General features: G+C 34.1%; 1 pseudogene; it reads left to right on the top strand.

The window, feature by feature from the left end:
- The first annotated feature begins 9,129 nt into the window (after positions 1 to 9,129).
- LOC147384633 (dirigent protein 9-like) lies at positions 9,130 to 18,523 on the top strand (annotated as a pseudogene).
- The last annotated feature ends 653 nt before the right edge of the window (positions 18,524 to 19,176 follow it).

Genomic DNA, 19,176 nt, shown 5'->3' with positions numbered 1-19,176 from the left:
GGTGAAAGTTTGGCTGAGGAAACAAGTGAAGGCGTGGTTGAAGGAGAAGGTGCAAGCATGATTGAAAGCGCTTGCATGGCTGAGAATTTTGGGGAAGAAGACGATGACATGGCAAAAATAGATAACGAAAAATTTAGGTGATTTGAATTCAAATTCAAAAATTGGGTCGATTGAAGAGGGAAAATCGGTGTTGGTGGTCAAAAGTACTGATTTCTTGCCTGATTTTTCTCCAACGAGACGTGGGTCGATCTCAAATACAAAAAAATCTGGGTCTGGTCTGGGCAATCAGGTTGGAGTGGTTAAGGATAAGGAGAATACAAATAATGCTACCAATCTCGAGGTAGTTTTAAACATCCAACCTATGAAGATCTCAAATGTTTTCCAGGCTTTAGGAGAAGAAGATGTAACACAGTAGGCAAACCTAGTTCTGATGGCTAAAGATAACAGCAATAGATCGATAGATTTATAGAGTGAAGATCATGGGATTGGCTGTAGAATGACTATGTTATCTGGAGAAAAATAGAACATGAAAAACACAAGGAAAAGCATGTGGTTGAAGCTATCAGCAGGTCCACATGCTCAAGGCCCACCCCTATCGAGGGAAATCCAATTAAACTGTTACAATGTCTATTATAATGTGGAATGTTAAAGACTTAAATTATGCTCGAAAGAGGAAGGCAATTTGTGATTTTATTAGAGAGGAGATAGTTGAGCTGATGGGTCTCTGTGAAACCAAAGTTCAGGAGGTAGATGCTTTGAAATTTCAAAAACGATTGGGGAGATCTAGGAAATTCATCGATAATTATGCATGTCATTATTATGGACAAATTTGGGTGGGATGGAATCCGTTGAGTTTCTTTGTTAAAAAATTATTCGAATCAAATCAAGTCATTCATTGCAAAGTAACTCTGTTGAGGGATGGATTTGTGAGCTATATGTCATTTGTTTATGCAGGAAATTATGAGATTGATCGTAGAGTGTTGTGGAATGATCTTAGTCTCCTTGTCACTCAAGACCCATGGATTATTTTGGGTGATTTCAACATAGTCAGATTTCAAGAAGAGAAGATTGGAGGTAGACCTACTTCATGCCGTGCAATGCAGGATTTTAATAATTTTATTAATTTGATTGGAATGCAGGATCTAATGAAAAATGATGATTGGTTCTCTTGGACAAATAAATCGGTGGGCGTACGACTGATTTTATGTAGATTGGACAGGGCTTTAATCAATCTACCTTGGTTGATTAAATTTCCTTAGATGAGGTTAAACTATCAGCTTTGTGGTGTTTCGGATCATTCTCCACTAAAATTTATGTTTCTAAATAATTCATTGGGAGGTCCCAAAGTTTTCAAATTCTTCGCATTGTGGATTGGAAAACCAGGTTTTAGGGTGATGATACTTGAATCTTAAAATTAGCACTCCTATGTTTAAACTCACTATGAAGCTTCAGATGGTTAAATATGCGATTAGAGAATGGAACAAAAAATATTTTGATAGTATTCATGACCAAAAAGAAATAGTTAAGGAGAAGCTGTATCAAATTCAAAAAGAAATTCAAAAACAACCTATGGAGAGTTTGTTGTAGAATTAGGAGGTGGAAGCATTCAGGGATTACAATGAGGAACTCGATACTGAAGAACAATTGTACAGGCAGAAGTCGAGGGTTCAGTGGCTCAAAGAGGGGGACAGAATACCAGATTTTTTTACTCTTTAGTGGCGTCAAACATTGCAAGGAACGGTATAGTGGAGTTGGAAATAGATCAAGGAGTTATGCTCAGAGATGAAGATAATATTGGAGCTTGGGCAACACAGTTTTATTCTTCAATGTTCAGCAATCCGAATCAGTTTGTAAGTACTCCAGTGCCATTTATTTCTAAGTTTTCTGTGGATCATGTGAAAATTTTATCAAGACCTGTCAGTAAGGAGGAGATAAAATTTGTCATTTTTAATTTTCCCAAAAAATAAATCTCCAGGTCCGGATGGGTTTGGAGTGGAATTCTTCATCAGTTTTTGAGATGTTGTTGGGGATGATGTGTGTACAGCGGTGATTGATTTTTTCAATAAAGGGAAATTTCTTAAGGAGATTAATGCAATGCTAATTTGTTTGATCCCTAAGGAAGAAAATGTCAATCGCTTTGAAAAATTTAGACCAATTTCCCTCTGCAACTTCATTTATAAAATCATTTCCAAGTTGTTAGCAAATAGATTAGCAACTTGTCTTCCTCAGATAATTTCTTCTAATCAATTGGCTTTTGTCAAGGGTAGAAAAATCCAGGATAACATTCTACTAATCCATGAAATGGTTCATAATTATCATAGTCCATCTTTTCCGCAGTCTTTTTGTGCAAAAATAGATATTAGGAAAGCCTATGATTGTGTCAATTAGAAATTTTTGAAGTCGATTCTCCATAAATTAGGTTGTCCTATTATTTGGACTAATAGAGTAATGGAATGTGTTCCCACTCCAAGTTTTTCAATTCTTATTAATGGATCTTCCCATGGGTTTTTTAGGAGTGAAAGAAGGTTGCGTCAAGGAGACCTATTATCTCCTTATTTGTTTCGCTAGTTATGGAAGCCTTTTTCTTGTATTCTAAACCAAAAAATTGCTTCTAATCAATTGTGTATTCCTACTATTTCAGGCGTTCTAGGAGTGTCCCATTTGATTTTTGCGGATGATGTATTGATATTTACAAATAATGATGTATCTTCAGCTTCATTTATTCGAGATGTCTTGAATCTCTTCTATAATGTCTCCGGTCTGAAAGTTAATGAGGATAAAAGTCAAGTGTTTTTTAGTGAATCCAGCAAAAACCAAAATCATATTCTTTTGCTTCTTAGTTTTTTGAAGGGGAACTTTCCTATTAAATATTTGGGTCTCCCCTTATTTTCCTCTAGATTAACCCACTTACTTTGTCAACCTTTGATTGATAAAGTTTTCAAAAGGGTGGAGGGGTGGAAATCTAAATTGTTATCTTATGCAGGGAGATTAGAACTCATTAAATCGGTTCTATCGAGTTTCCAAATATATTGGTCGGCTTCTTTCAATATCCTGGTGAGTGTCTTGAAAAAAGAGATTATTCTTAACAATTTCTTGTGGAGTGGTCCTTCCCTGGTTCGTTCTATCCATCCTATTAGTTGGGGGAAAATTTGCAAATCCTTTGATAAGGAAGGTATTGGCATTCGGCGACTTAGGGATATTAAGAAAATTGGTAGGGCAAAATTATTTTGGCGCTTGTTGGAAAATAATTCTCTTTGGGCGGAATGGATAAGAGCTCGATATGTGAGAGAGGAAGATATTTGGGGATGTCATCCTCCAAATAATGTTTCTTGGACATGGAGGGGTATCTTGAAAGAAAGAGAGTTTGTGAGGAAGCATGTTCGATTCTTAATTGGAGATGGTGAAGGCACTAGAATATGGAGAGATCTTTGGTTACATAAAGGGAGTATTATTTCCAGATTTGGAAATCGAATTATTAATCAATTCGATAGCCATAAAATGCAGTGATTCGCGATTTCATTGTAGAGAATAGATGGGTGTTTCCGAGACCATATAATGATCATATAATAGAAATTATCAATATTATTTCAGCTACTCGAGTCCCTAAGATGCTATTACAAGATAGAATAGTATGGAGATTAACACCAAATGGTTTATTTTCTTCGAAATCAGCTTATGAAGTGTTGGATGAAGAACGAGAGTTAGTGGGGTGGAAAAAGATTATATTGAGTAATAAAGGCATTCCACGATATTCTTTTATTATTTGGTTAGCTATCAAGAGGAAATTATTGACTGTGGAAAACCTTAATAAGAGGGGTTTTAAATGGGTATCTAGGTGTGTATTGTGCTGTAATAATCATGAGAGAAATGATCACATTTTTTTTCAATGTCCAAATACTAGATGCATATGGAAACAATGTTTGCAAAGGTTTGAAATAATAAGAGTTGGCATGGGAAAAATTGAGGAGGAAGTGCAGGTTATTAACAACATTTTGTTTCAGAAAAAACATATTAAACAGATATTGTATGTAACGTTTTATGCAGTGATTTACCTCTACTGGAAAGAAAGAAATCAGCGTCTTTTTGCTGGATTGTTTGTTCAAAAGGAGGTGATTCTAAAACAGGTGGAAGAGGTAGTGAGGCTTCGGTTTGATGGGATGAAAGTTATCAATAAAAATATAGAAGTAACACTGCAAATCTTGAAGAACTGGTCATGTGGGTTTCTTTGGTACCAAATATAGTTCAACGACTCTCGTGGATTCCCCAGTGGACAACGTGTTGAAGATACTGATGGATCATTATGAAGTCAAGGGGCTGGTTTTGGATTCATTGGGAGAGATAAAAATGGAGTTATTCATTTTGCTGCTTGGAATAATAGCGAGTGTGGCGCCCCGCCAAACACTAACACAAATCCCCATGTCAAAACTCGAGATACTAGGTGGCACCTCGAAATTTCGACATGGTCTCCTCTGTTTATGTTAGCATTCCAAGGCGTTCAACCTGCACCTGATAAACGACATACATTCCTGCATATATACATTCAAAATATAATATTAGCGAAAGCCTATATACATCTAATAACGTACAAAAATCAGATTGCAAAAGAAAAAGTTTATATACACGATTATACAGGAATTCTTCACTCTAACAAAATTCCTAACGCTTAAAACCGAAATCTATATTACTCTTAGACAAATCGACACCACTAGGGATAATAACCCCAGTACTCACCAAATAATGGACTCTGGTTGTCTATCTGACCCACCAGATGGTCCCCACTCGCTGGTTCTATGCCCGCTTCACCAACAGCAGGCTCTGAAGCTAAAAAAAAATAGGAAGGAACGGGTGAGTAATAATGGTTACCCAGTAAATAAATAAATAATTTCTGCCAATAACCTCTTTTAACATGAACGAATAAGCATACTGAATCATTTTAACATATGCAAAGTTTTACAGAATAAACTACGATTAACTGGTACATATAGTCAGGGATAAGCAACTAAACATTTTAAAACTGACATTACATAAATCAACAGTACTCACTATAGTATTTTCTTTATATACAAATCTAATTGACCAAATAGAAACATTAAACATACATTTCATTTTATATATCAAAGTAAGACAACAGATACATAATACACTATGGTGAAGTATTAGAATTAGAGAGTTGGGATTCACAATTGGATCACTCCCAGTCGGAACATGATGTTACAATTCTTCTTTGACTTTTAGTTCCTGATTTTGTTGTCGGTCGCTACACTTACCACACTTGGTTGACCATTTATCCGGCTTAAGCTGGCCGTTTGACGTGACCGTAAGCAATGGGTCTCTTTTCAATGTGTCAGAACGTTCGACTACTATAGATTGTTAGTGATCACTGACTAATCATCTTCGTCTATGCCTATCAAGCGTGCATGTGATTCCCAAATATACAAACCATTCATATACGACTACCTTTACATTACAAGTTCACTGGTAAAGATAGAAAAGAATAAACCCGGATTCCAATTGTGACTTTACTCTCATAGGTGTCTGTAGACACCCCATTTTTGCATCCGCCTGATTAATCAACTCGTCAACCCGATCGCAATGATTCCCAATGATGGATGTGTATTCCATTACTTTATTTTGTTATCCAATATGTTTCAGAAATCCGGATGAGGTATCTCGAATTGACAAAACCTTAGAAATCACGCTACGTTAGGAAAATATGACCCCAGAAATATATAAATCATCATCTTGTAGATCAAAAAGAAGTTTCACGATAAAAATCACTAAAAATTGACCAAATTATCAAAATACCCCTAACCTCAAAATAACCCTAGAGCCTACGTTACGCTTAGGAAAACTCTCTCGAACACATAAAATAACAAATCAGAACCAAATAAATCATTTCGTCAATTTTAATAGAATTTGACAAAATTACGAAAATGCCCCTCATAAAGTTCATGACCATTTCACACAAAAATTTTCATAAATGACACAAACTAATATTTCCATTGAATTTCTTACAAAAAATCGATTCTAAAACATCCTAGAACATTAAAAACCGACTTAAAACGTGAAAAGTCCTCTCTGGGGGCAAAACGATAATTTCACAATTTTCATAATTAAAAAATTCGAAATTAATAAATAAAACATTAAATAATTAAAGTGAAACATTAATGAAATTAATTTAAAATTTTGAACCGAAGAAATCGATCAATCGAGTTTTCAAGTAAAATTGTTGAGGGTTCGTGAGATATTTCTTTAAGGACCCCTCCATTTGGGGATCCAAAGAATTAAAGATATTTTAGAGGGGGGTTCTCCAAAAATTAAAAGTCAATCAAGCAAGACAAATGTCAAGGTATTAAAGTCAATCAAGTGAGACTAAAATCAAAATTAAAGTCAATTAAGCAAGACTGAAGTCAAGATATTAAAAGTCAATCAATTAAGACTAAAGTCAAAACATTAAAAGTCATAATAGAGTTCTAATTAAATAATAATTCAATCTAATAGAGTTCTAACTTAAAAACAATTCTAAATAAAACACAATTCTACCTAAAATAAGTCTAACTAAAACACAACTCTAATTAAAAGAACTCTAATTAAATACTAACTCTATCCAAATCAACCCCTAAAAACATCTATAAATAGAGGTGCTCACACCCTATTTTCGTATCAAATCATAAACCCTAAGAGAAGTAGGTCTAGAAGTCCCCCTAGCCTCCCATAAACCCTAGTTTTGGAGTCCCAACTCCTTACCTAACATCCCTCTTTCGATTTTAGCCTAAAGAACGCCTAAAAGTCTTCCAAAAACATCCCAAAATCCGCAACAAACTTGAAGAGTTCAGATCCAAAAATAAGGAGATACCTTGTCTTGGAGATCCGAAATCAAATCCGGAGACAGAACGAAGCAAGAGAGTACGGTACAAGGAGCTATTTTTGTCAGATCTGAGGGAACAAAATCCTTGCTATCGGAAAGGTATAAAATTTTTTATTTTTATTTTTATCTAGGTTTTTAGCAATGTGATTTATTTGGGACGTTAGTAGAGACCGGTTTTGACCGGGCGGGGTTGGTGCCTGACACCTTCCAACCCTGTAACGTGATCCCCGGACTCTTTTTCTCTTTCGTAGATTAGTTTGCCTTTTTTAGAGTCAGTTTGGTTCCTAGACCTTAACAACTAGGTGGCGACTCCCAAACCTCAAGGGTCAAAAGCGGATCCGCGCACCCAGCGGATCGAGGGCGCTTTCAGCGTCCCATACCACATATGAGCTTGGTGGTCCCTACCGTACATCAGGATAATACACCACTCCAGCTGATATGATGCACTATCCCTTCAGGCATTTATAAGTTCTTTAACAGTTCACAAAATAGCTATATATACATATCATTCTTTACTTTGAAAACTAACAAGAAATTTATTTGGAAAACAAATAAGAAATTAACATTACAGGGTTGAGAATGGATATCTAGTTTCCTACCATGCTATTGTGGCCATCGACCTAAAATAAATAACAGAACGAAAAAGTAAACAGCGCCTCGCACTAACAGAAAGTAAATAAACATGCAACCAGTAACATTATCCCTGGATATCTGTTCACCAGCCTACACACAACACAATAATGTAAAATGCAGACATCACCCCTCGGGTGTGACTCTGACATTTTACCGTTTTCAATCTTTCAAATAAAATATCCACTTTCTGATATTCATCAACTCAATTTGAGTTCATTGAAAATTAAAATTTTTTTTTCAATTATGAAATTCATTTTCATCAATAATATTGGAAAAGTACAATCCTTAGATCAAAGCGGGGTCCGAACGGTGCACAGGACCCAACTGACAAAAATAGCCTGTTGAAATATCCTACCCACATATAATTTGTTAAAAAATACAATTAAACATATCAAATATGCAAGTTCTGGCGTGAATTTGAAATAACCGATTGAATTCTATATTTTTGGAAACTCACCACAAATTTTTAATAAAATTCTAAATGCAATTTTTACAATCTACGATTACTAATAGAAATTGAGAGTTCCTTACTATCTATATGCGAAATGATAGAAGTGCATACACGAAAATCGAAACGATAATTTCAAAAATTGAGACAGATCGGATTTTGAAGCGGTTGATTTTTTAATCTGACCTGGTGATTTCGAAGATCTTGATGCCGTCGTCCTTTCTCCCTTCTACGACGGAGGACGATTTGATCCCAAAACGGATGAAATCCGAGGTCAAAGTTTCGAAATCCCCATATATAAATACTACTGATTTTTGAAGATATTGGAAGAAAAAGAAAGTGAAATGGAAAGAGGTTGGGTGAGTTTTGTAGAGAACATGACTGCGGACGTTTCTCCCTTCTACGTCAGTTAACGACGGCAAGTCGTTTGTGAGAGATCTGAGGTGGAAGATTTGAAAAAAAATAATTTTTTTTTTTATAAAATTGCGTTGGCTGTTAGACGGGTTGGAGAAGACCAGTTTAAAAAAAAAATTAAAATTTTATTTATATAACATTTAGGACGAAATCGGTATTTCGCCTATAGTTTCGATCTACGATAACTTGACCATCCGGACTCCAAAACTGACATATGAATACTGTATTTTATCTAATTTTTTGTTCCTGATCTAATGGTATGGTTAATTTTTATAAATTTTATCTATAACAAAATTTTACATTTTTTGCCTGAGGTGACCCCGAAAATTAACGTCATTTTCATTTTTGACGATAATTCGACTTTCTGATCTCCAAAAATGACAAATAAATATTTCATATTCAATAATTTTTCATTATGAACTCAATGGTATGATCAAAATTTAACAATTCTTACTCTAGCAAAAAGTCACTATTTTAGCCCGGTCCAACTCGGTATCAAAGATTTTGCAACTTTTATGTTCGGACTCACATTTGAGCGTGCTTACAGGCTAAAGTATGTTTTTCATTCATTTTGAATCCAATGGTGAGGTTAGATACCATTAAAAATGATCAGAAATATCCTAAGATTTTATCCCTAAGTTCCACTTTCAAGATTTTCTCAAAATTCTAATATTTATTTTTTCTCAAGATACGAATTAAAAACTCGGGATTTTACAGCGAGGGAGGAGACATAATTCAAATTGAACTCCAAACGATACTTGAAGCAATGCGTTTTGCAAAAAAGAAAGAATTCAAACGAATTTTGATCTCATCAGATTCGTTGTCTTCTATTAAGTGCATTAATGGTGAGACTAGTCCTTCATGGAAGTATGCTAAAATGCTAATGGAGATTGCAGTCATAGCCCGAGACTTTGATGAATGTAATTTTGAATTCCAATGGAGAGAAGCAAATAGAGCAGCGGATTTTTTAGCAAAATTGGGGGTTGATTTGGATGGGTTTTTCATATTTCAGGATAATTCTAATGTTCCTCGTGATCTTCTAAGAATTGTTAAAGATAATGCTTGTATCTACACTTGTTAGTAGTGCTTTTTAGGGAGGGGTTCCTTCAACCCCGGCTTATCAATAAAAAAAAGAAATAATCAATTTTATTCTCTCCAATCTATAGTAGTTGATATTAGAGATGGATATAATGTATCTATCATATATATAAAAATTTGGAAAGCAAGGGAAAAATCAATCATGAAATACGTACATAGTTGAAAAGTTGAGGCATATAAAAATATTGAATATTATTATTAAACTATTTTAGAAACAAATCAAGGAAGCTTTGGTTTTCTTAAAATTAATCAAAATAGTCATTTTCAATGTATTTTTATATTTGTTTAAAAATGAATGTTTAACAACTATAGGATTAAATAATACATTCTTAAAAGATAAATATCAAGGCATACTGCTTGTTGCGATTGCTCACGACCTAAATTATAGTATTTATTCACTTGCATCTGCAATAGTTGAGTAAGAAAATAAAAATACTTGGAAATAATTTTTAAATTGTTTGGAATGTCACTTAAGCCTTATGATTTTAATAAAGTTTCATTTCTTTCAGATAAATAAAAAGGAATAATATTTGAATATTTTCCTACATTATTTCATTTATTTTTGTATTCAACATTTTCAAATAAATTTAAAAAAACTTATAAATAAGGTTTATTTTGTAAACTTTTAGAAAAAGTAGTTAAAAGTTATACTAAAATTGATTGTAAAACAAAATTAAAAATAATTAAGAGAGAAAATATTAAAAATATATAATTGGATAATATCAAAAGAAGATCCAACATATGCATTAGTTTATTGGGTAGTAAGTCAATTTCCGCTACCTCATTTTAGAATAATAAGATCAAATACAAATGAAAGTTTTAATTCATGGATAATGAAATTACGTATGAACCAATAATCAGATTATTAGAAGGTATTAAGTATAAAATAATTGAATTACATATCAACGTAAATTAAAGTTTTACTTAGAATTCGCAATTAGTTTCAAGGATAGAAAATAAAATTCAAAAAGTAATGCAAAAAACTATTAGTTGTAAAATTTTAACTATTAATAATATGATATTTAAAGTATATAATCGCGAAAAAAAAAATGCACGTACTAGATAAGATAAATATCAATTTTTTTATAACGAATTTAGTGTTGAAAGATATAGATAATGTTATGCAACTTCTATGGAAGATACTTTAGATCCATATGAACTAGAAAATCTCTCGTAACGAGAAGAACAAATTTTATCGCCTATAACTCGACGTTGACCTAATTGTCCAAAGGTAAATTGAAGGAAAACTGACGTTCAAGATGTGCGACTATTACATTATAGTCATCACGAAAATATTAGACACAATCAATTCAAATGTATAAATTCAATTTGAAAATAATTATAATTTTTTTTAATATCTTTTAATGTTTGTGTTTAATTTTATATATCAGTTTATAAGTTTGATGTAATATGTACATATATAATATGTTCGTAAGAACCCGAGGACGTAATTGCCAAATTATGTAAAAAACCTCGTAAACAAATATTGAGTATCTTTTACTTTAATTATGTTATTTTATTTAATAAAATAAATAACGTGACAAATAATTGGTTTTTGAATTTTTTTCGGATCTAAACTTAATAATGTGACAAATAATTTGAAATTTTCTTTTAAAGTTGATCTTAATTATGTGACAAATGTTTCAAATCTAAAAATATGACTAACGTGGAAAAAAATTTGAAAATTTTTTTGGATCTAAATTTAATCACATGAAAAACAATACAATTTATTGGGCATACCTATTGGTTGCAATTTTATTACAAAAACTCCCTTACTTTATCTTGTTTGTTATTTGAGCAAACCATATTTTATGAATCATGCTACCATAACTAACTTAGTAAGATTTCAAATCTTACTAAGAATCTTTGGGCTAACATGTGTTATCAAATTAGAAATCTAACAATACAAATTTTTAGGTTTCATGAAAAAACTCTTCAAAAGAAAACATTTAAAAAAAAAAGCCTTTTTTGAACTTAATTGTAAGTCTTGAAAATGAATGACTACTGAATTCTTAAATTTAAAATTAAAATGCAACTGTGAAAATTAACTTTTTTTTTATTTAAATTTTTTAGAATTTTTTTCTTTATAAACTTGTGACATCAGGTCATTTTTTTAGATTCCAAACATTGATTTGGTTAGAATTCAATCCAAGATATGTCAAGTAGCAAATTAATCGCATAAATTTGAATTTCGTGACGTGAATCTCCACTCTAGGGTTTACTGTGTAACAAACTTGATAAAATGAGGTTTGACGAGTAACAAACTTCACAAAGTAAGGTTCCCTTAGAGTTTCAGAACTCCAAGGGAGATTTTGTAATAAAAATGCAATAGTTGGGTCTACCAGGTAAATCTCTCAAAAAATTATTATGAGTGATGATTTCTATTCATTCCATGGTGTACTTTTCATCATGAGATTATATATCTTTTATCATCAATAATAAACGTCTTTTAGTACTCTTTATAAGTAGAAGGCATATATTTTAATCAATTAGAAGGGTATTATGATACTTAAACTTGACAAGATAATGATTTTTAGATGAGATATTTTCTTTTGGATACGTGTATGTTTTAGTTTAATTTTTAATTCTCAATAATATATTAAAGTTAGCCGGTGTCGTAGAGGTTAAGGAGGGCAAAAGGGAAAATATAATAAAGATGATTCGAACTTGAGTTACCAATACAATGCAAGAATGAGAATAGTGGCTTCTTTAATTCTCAAAGACTTTCAAAGAATGGTAAAAAGGATAAAATCATTTGGTTCCGACTGCCAATGATAAATTCTCCACAAAAATTGCATGGACGCAATTAGAGCTTTGAACATTAAAAAGGCTTGGTGCAAAATATTATGGAGTAAAATCCGAATCCCAAGGTACTGTTTCATTTCAGGGTTGGCTGTTCAACACAAGCCTTTGGCAGTGGAAAATCTTAACAAAAAGGGATTTCACTTCGTCTCTAGATGTGCCCTTTGTGAAAATTCCTTGGAGTTGAATGATCATATTTATTTCACACTATGTCAAAAGTCGCAACAAACGACTGTCCTAGCTGTCATAGTGACAGTCGTTAATAACGAAGTCACTTTTCGAAAGTTACGGACATTAACAACCAACAAAATGTCGTAAAAACGACTGCCAAAATCCGTCGGAAAAAACAACTGGTTTGAGCCATTGTTGTTTACATGTAATGCCAAATGACAAAAAACAACATCCCAAGGCAGTCGTTTTTTATTTTTCCAAGTAAAAAAAATTATTACTACACAATATTACTTTTAACACCCAAATTAATGAATACATATGTTATGCACTTAATAACATCCATTTTGCATAGAATTTTCACACATCTCCAACCACAACGAGGAAGCAAGATTGACAGGAAACAAATATAGCCTAGACAATCTACCCCGACAACAATAAGAACCTAGCAGTTGCAGGAGGTAATCCTTATGGCTTGGGATTCCATCATCCCTCTCAAAATTTTGAAGTGAACAAGCTGTAGTTACAAATAGAATGACATGATTTGATCACAAAATTAAAAAGAAAACATATATATGGGTAATTCACCTCAAAATACAACGTGAAGTCCTGAAAAACTTTCGTCAAAATTTCTTTCAATCGTTACTTCGTTTGAAAAGTAATCATACCAAAAGGCCACATTGCTCCAGAATCATCTCTCTCTTCCCATCTCATGCTCTTGTTCATATTGTGTCAGATTGATGTGATTTCCTTCTCTTGTTGGTTACATTTTAGATCCTCAAAGAGTGAATCTCTTCCAAACTCAAGCTTTCGAAGTCTACAAGACCTACCTCTAATAAAACAATCTCATAGGTGCAATTTTCTCAAAAAATAAAAACAGATGAACAGACATGGACAAAAAATAAAACTAAATGATCCTCTAACCAACTAACCAAGATAAGCATCTCTAAGAGAAATACAATTCTAGTAAATGAAAAATATCGATATCTAAAACAAAGTTCTCATTAATTCATTAACAACTGCAAGTTATTATAAAGCTTATAAAAATATGCTCACCTCATTCTCCCTTACTTATAATACTTGAAGACAATCTTGCAAGGTACACTTCTCTCTCATATCCTTGCTTGCTTGGTAATTCATCTATTTTGGACGAGTAGAGTAAGGGGCCTTGCTACTGGTTGGCACACTACAGTTGCTTTTAAACTTCCCTGTTAAGTGTAATTTAGTTCCGGTATATACCTCTTTGCTAGGTTCCTAGCTAGGATTGTTAAATGGTAAGAAGACGACTTCCTTTCACTCATAAGTCATTATAGGCACTCGTGCTTCCCTCTCTTTTTAGTTGATCCCACCTGTCGGAGTCCCAAAGTCTATGATCAAGGGTTGCTTTAGATTCGCCAACTCAACTTACACAATGTGAAAAAAGCCCAAATTTAACGAACTAAGAGGTTGAATTGGTGTCGAATTTTTCATTGTCAAAATTTTTTTTTCGACGGGTCGAAACTGTCAAATTAATGAAGGATGAGAGAAATTCGACAGCCCTAAGCTGTCAAATCTGGGAACATCAAGAATTTCAACGGTCCTATACCATCAAAATTCAGTTTCTAAAATTCGTGGGCCTTTGGCCCATCAATTTTTTCTATTGAATTTTCCAGTTTTCACTTAGGGTTATCGCTTTCTTCACTTCTAAACCTATATGTACCTCGTTAACATTATCTCAATTGCAAAATTATTGTGTTAAATGCTCCCTAGAAACTGATAGGTAAGAAAATTATATATATCTCTCAATATATATATTTGCTTCAAAACTGACTACCCAAAGTATATATAAACATTTCCCTATATATATATATATATATAGGGAAATGTTCAGCACCCAACATTTTGCCCAATAATTTGTCCAACATGTTTTGTCCTACATGGGTTAGAAGTTTTGGAATGGGCTAATTTTTGGTGAGGATGATCTCTATGGTGAGGAGATCATCCTCACAAAAAATCAGCCCATTCCAAAACTTCTAACCCCATGTTTACAAGTTGAAAAATCATGGACCGTCCATTTTTTGTAAACCATTTGTGATGGGGTTAGAAGTTTTGGAATGGACTGATTTTGGTGAGGATGATCTCCTCACCATAGAGATCATCCTCAAGAAAAATCAGCCAATTCCAAAACTTCTAACCCATGTAGGACAAAACATGTTGGGCAAATTGTTGGGCAAAATGTTGGGTGCTGAACGAGACTCATATATATATATATATATATATATATATATATATATATATATATATATATTATATATATTATATATATATATATATGGGTCCCGTTCAATGGCTAACTTTTTAGCAAAACATTTTTCAAAACATGAGTTAGAAGTTTTGGAATGGGCTGATTTTTGGTGAGGATGATCTCTACGGTCAGGAGATCATCATCACCAAAAATCAGCCCATTCCAAAACTTCTAACCCCATTAAAAATAGTTTACAAAAAATGGACGGTCCACGATTTTTCAACTTCTAGACATGGGTTAGAAGTTTTGGAATGGGCTGATTTTTGGTGAGGATGATCTCCTCACCGTAGAGATCATCCTCACCAAAAATCAGCCCATTCCAAAACTTCTAACTCATGTTTTGAAAAATGTTTTGCCAAAAAGTTAGCCATTGAACGCTACCCATATTTATATATATATATATATGGGAGCGGTTCGGCAGCCCTAAAGTTTGCCAAGTTTGGTGCCAAACATTTTTTGTAAATCACTTTTGATGGGGTTAGAAGTTTTGGAATAGGCTGAGTTTTTGTGAGGATGATCAGCTCATTTTGAAACTTCTAACCTTAGTTTACAAGTTGAAGAATTGTGGACCGTCCAATTTTTGTAAATCACTTTTGATGGGGTTAGAAATTTTGGAATAGGCTGATTTTTGGTGAGGATGATCTCCTCTTCATAGAGATCACCCTCACAAAAAATCAGCTCATTCCAAAGCTTCTAACCCATATTTTGAAAAATGTTTGGCATCAAACTTGGCGAACTTTAGGGCTGTTGAACCATCCCCTATATATATATATATATGGGTAGCGTTCAAGGGCAAACTTTTTGGCAAAATATTTTTCAAAACATGAGTTAGAGGTTTTGGAATAGGCTGATTTTTGGTGAGGATGATCTCTACGGTGAGGAGATCCTCCTCACCAAAAATCAGCCCATTCCAAAACTTCTAACCCATGTTTTCAAGCTGAAAAATTGTGGACCGTCCATTTTTGTAAACTGTTTTTTATGGGGTTAGAAGTTTTGGAATGGGCTGATTTTTGGTGATGATGATCCCCTCACCGTAGAGATCATTCTCACCAAAAATCAGCCCATTCCAAAATCTCTAACTCATGTTTTGAAAAATGTTTTGCCAAAAAGTTGGCCATTGAACGCCCCTCTATATATATATATATATATATATATATATATATATATATATATATATATATAGGTGGGGTTTCGTAGACACATAAAGCTACTCATAAAGCTACAACGTTTTTGTCTTATATGGTTAAAAAGATTTGGAATAGGCTGATTTTTTGTGAGGATGATCTCTATGGTGAGTGGATCATCCTTGCAAAAAATCATCTCATTCCAAAACTTCTAACCCCATCAAAAGTGATTTACAAAAATTGGATGGTCTAAATAATAGGCTGATTTTTGACAAGGATGATCTCCTCACCATAGAGATCATCCTCACAAAAAATCAGCCCATTCCAAACATTTTTGTTTATATAAGACAAAACACGTTGTAGCTTTATGAGTAGCTTTATGTGTATACGGATCCTAATCCTATATATATATATATATAGGGGACGGTTCAGCAATCCTAAAGTTTGCCAAGTTTGGTGCCAAACATTTTTCAAAATATGAGTTACAAGCTTTGGAATGAGCTGATTTTTCGTGAGGATGATCTCTATGATGAGGAGATCATTCTCACCAAAAATCAGCCTATTCCAAAGCTTCTAACCCCATCAAAAGTGATTTACAAAAATTGGACGGTCCAAGATTCTTCAACTTGTAAACTAGGGTTAGAAGTTTCAAAATGAGCTGATTTTTTGTGAGGATGATCTCTTCACCGTAGAGATCATCCTCACAAAAAATCAGCCTATTCCAAAACTTCTACCCCATCAAAAGTGATTTACAAAAAATGTTTGGCACCAAACTTGGCAAACTTTAGGGCTACCGAACCGCTCCCATATATATATATATATATATATATATATATATATATGGGTCCCGTTCAGCACCCTAAGTTTTACCACGCACTTTAACAAACGCATTTTGTCCTACATGGATTAGAAGTTTCGGAATGGGCTGATTTTTGGTGAGGATGATCTCTATGGTGAGGAGATCATCCTCACCAAAAATCAGCTCATTCCAAGACTTCTAACCCCATCAAAAATGATTTACAAAAAATGGACGGTCCACGATTTTTCAACTTGTAAACATGGGGCTAAGCATTTCGGAATGGGCTGATTTTTGGGGAGGATGATCTTCTAATCATAGAGATCATCCTCACCAAAAATCAGCCCATTCCAAAACTTCTAACCCATATAGGACAAAAAACGTTTGTTAAAGTGTGTGGTAAAACTTAGGGTGCTGAACATTTCCCTATATATATATATAGGGAAATGTTCAGCACCCTAAGTTTTACCACACACTTTAACAAACGTTTTTTTTCCTATATGGGTTAGAAGTTTTGGAATGGGCTGATTTTTGGTGAGGATGATCTCTATGATTAGAAGATCATCCTCCCCAAAAATCAGCCCATTCCGAAATGCTTAGCCCCATGTTTACAAGTTGAAAAATCGTGGACCGTCCATTTTTTGTAAATCATTTTTGATGGGGTTAGAAGTCTTGGAATGAGCTGATTTTTGGTGAAGATGATCTCCTCACCATAGAGATCATCCTCACAAAAAATCAGCCCATTCCAAAACTTCTAACCCATGTAAGACAAAACACGTTTGTTAAAGTGTGTGGTAAAGCTTAGGGTGCTGAACGGGACCCATATATATATATATATATATATATATATATATATATATATATATATATATATATAATATATATATATATCAAAATTATAACATTTTCTTCATCAAGAACCAGAAATTCATTTAGAATTTGCTTCAAAAGTGACTACCCATATGGGATATTGTACCCCAATCACCTCATAATCAGGTTCAGTGCCAAATACTAAAATTTACTCAACTACTCCATATCCCATCAGCTCCATCTCAGAGAACTAACGCCCCCAACCCAAGCAACTATATATGCACCCCAAACAACCCTCTCATTCCCACTACCACCAAATGGCCAAACATCTTTCACTCACTTTTACAACTCTTAATGCCACAATCTACCTCTTGTTGCTAACCATCACCCTCAAATGTGCCAACTCAGCATGAATGCTGGAAGAGGATGATGCATCATCGCCAAATCTTGTTACGACACCTGTCACTAATGTGGACCAGCAGCTGGTCCAGCAACTAGCAGTGCCACAGTGGCAAATGCTGAGCACCCACAAGTCTCATTGACCTTCTTCATGCATGACATACGAGGTGGGTCAACCCCTTCAGCTAGAATGGTGACTGGGATTGCATCCGACTCAGAAGTCAACGGTCAACTTCCATTCACCAAACCCAATGGAGGTGAATTCCCAGTCAACGTCCACACTCTTCCCTTTGTAACGGGGGACCAACTTCGAGCTGAAGCCACCCTGGACGATCACTGTGATCAATGATGAACTGACTGAAGGACATGAGCTAGGGCCTCCATCCTTGGTAAGGCGCAGGGGTTTTATATGGCAAGCTCGAAAGATGGAAGTAGTCAAACAATGGCATTCACGACGTTGTTCCATGGTGATGATCATGATCATGAACATGAGGACACACTTAGTTTCTTTGGGGCACATCGCATTGCAGCCCCCAGTCCCAGATTGCCATTGTGGGTGGGACTGGGAAGTATGAGAATGCAAACGGATATGCCACCGTGAAAACTCTTCACCCCGTTGATCAACACAACTGATGGCATGGAAACACTACTACAATTTAGTGTTTACATCACTCATTAGTGTAATTCTAGCTTAATTGTGCTTGTTTTAGTTCTGTGCTGGATTTCGTCCAACTGATATCTCGCGGTGTTGCACTGAAGTTTGAGTTTTTTTATTTTTTATTTTCTAGATGTATTGTCCAAGTTTCTTTTGATCAAGGAAAATTGTATTGTGAATCTTTCACTATTTCTGGCATTCTTAATTAATCACCTTAAGACCCACACTGTGAAAATGGCCTATTCTTATCTGTACCGTGTTATTTTCACACATTAGTGCAATTTCATCCCATACTAAATTACCGGGTTGAATCATGTCTAAAATCAAAGGCCTCAAAAATATCCTTGATGAATCTCAAGGAATTTTTATATTGAAGTCAATTTTCAGAAGAGTATATTTTTAATGTCAACTAATGGCTGACCAGAGAAGAATTCAAATGATATAAAATTCCCCGCTTTTATAAAGTTGTTCTTCCTTCCAACTATTTGGAGGTGCCGTTGTTCTGTGGAAAATTTTCTAAAGAGAAGTGCGAGGATCCAGTTAAGAAGATACCAAAGAAAGTAGAAGGCTGGAAAGCGAAAAACCATTCTGAAGGAGGTCAATTAACTCCTATTAATCAAGGAAAGACTAGCGAAAGTCGTATGGAAAGTGAAGCATATTTTGAGAGAAGAGAACTT

The sequence above is a fragment of the Akebia trifoliata genome, chromosome 15 (genome assembly GCF_017979445.1).
Source record: "Akebia trifoliata isolate Shusen 1 chromosome 15, ASM1797944v1, whole genome shotgun sequence".
Lineage (NCBI taxonomy): Eukaryota > Viridiplantae > Streptophyta > Magnoliopsida > Ranunculales > Lardizabalaceae > Akebia > Akebia trifoliata.
This window is presented reverse-complemented; position numbering and strand designations above follow the sequence as displayed.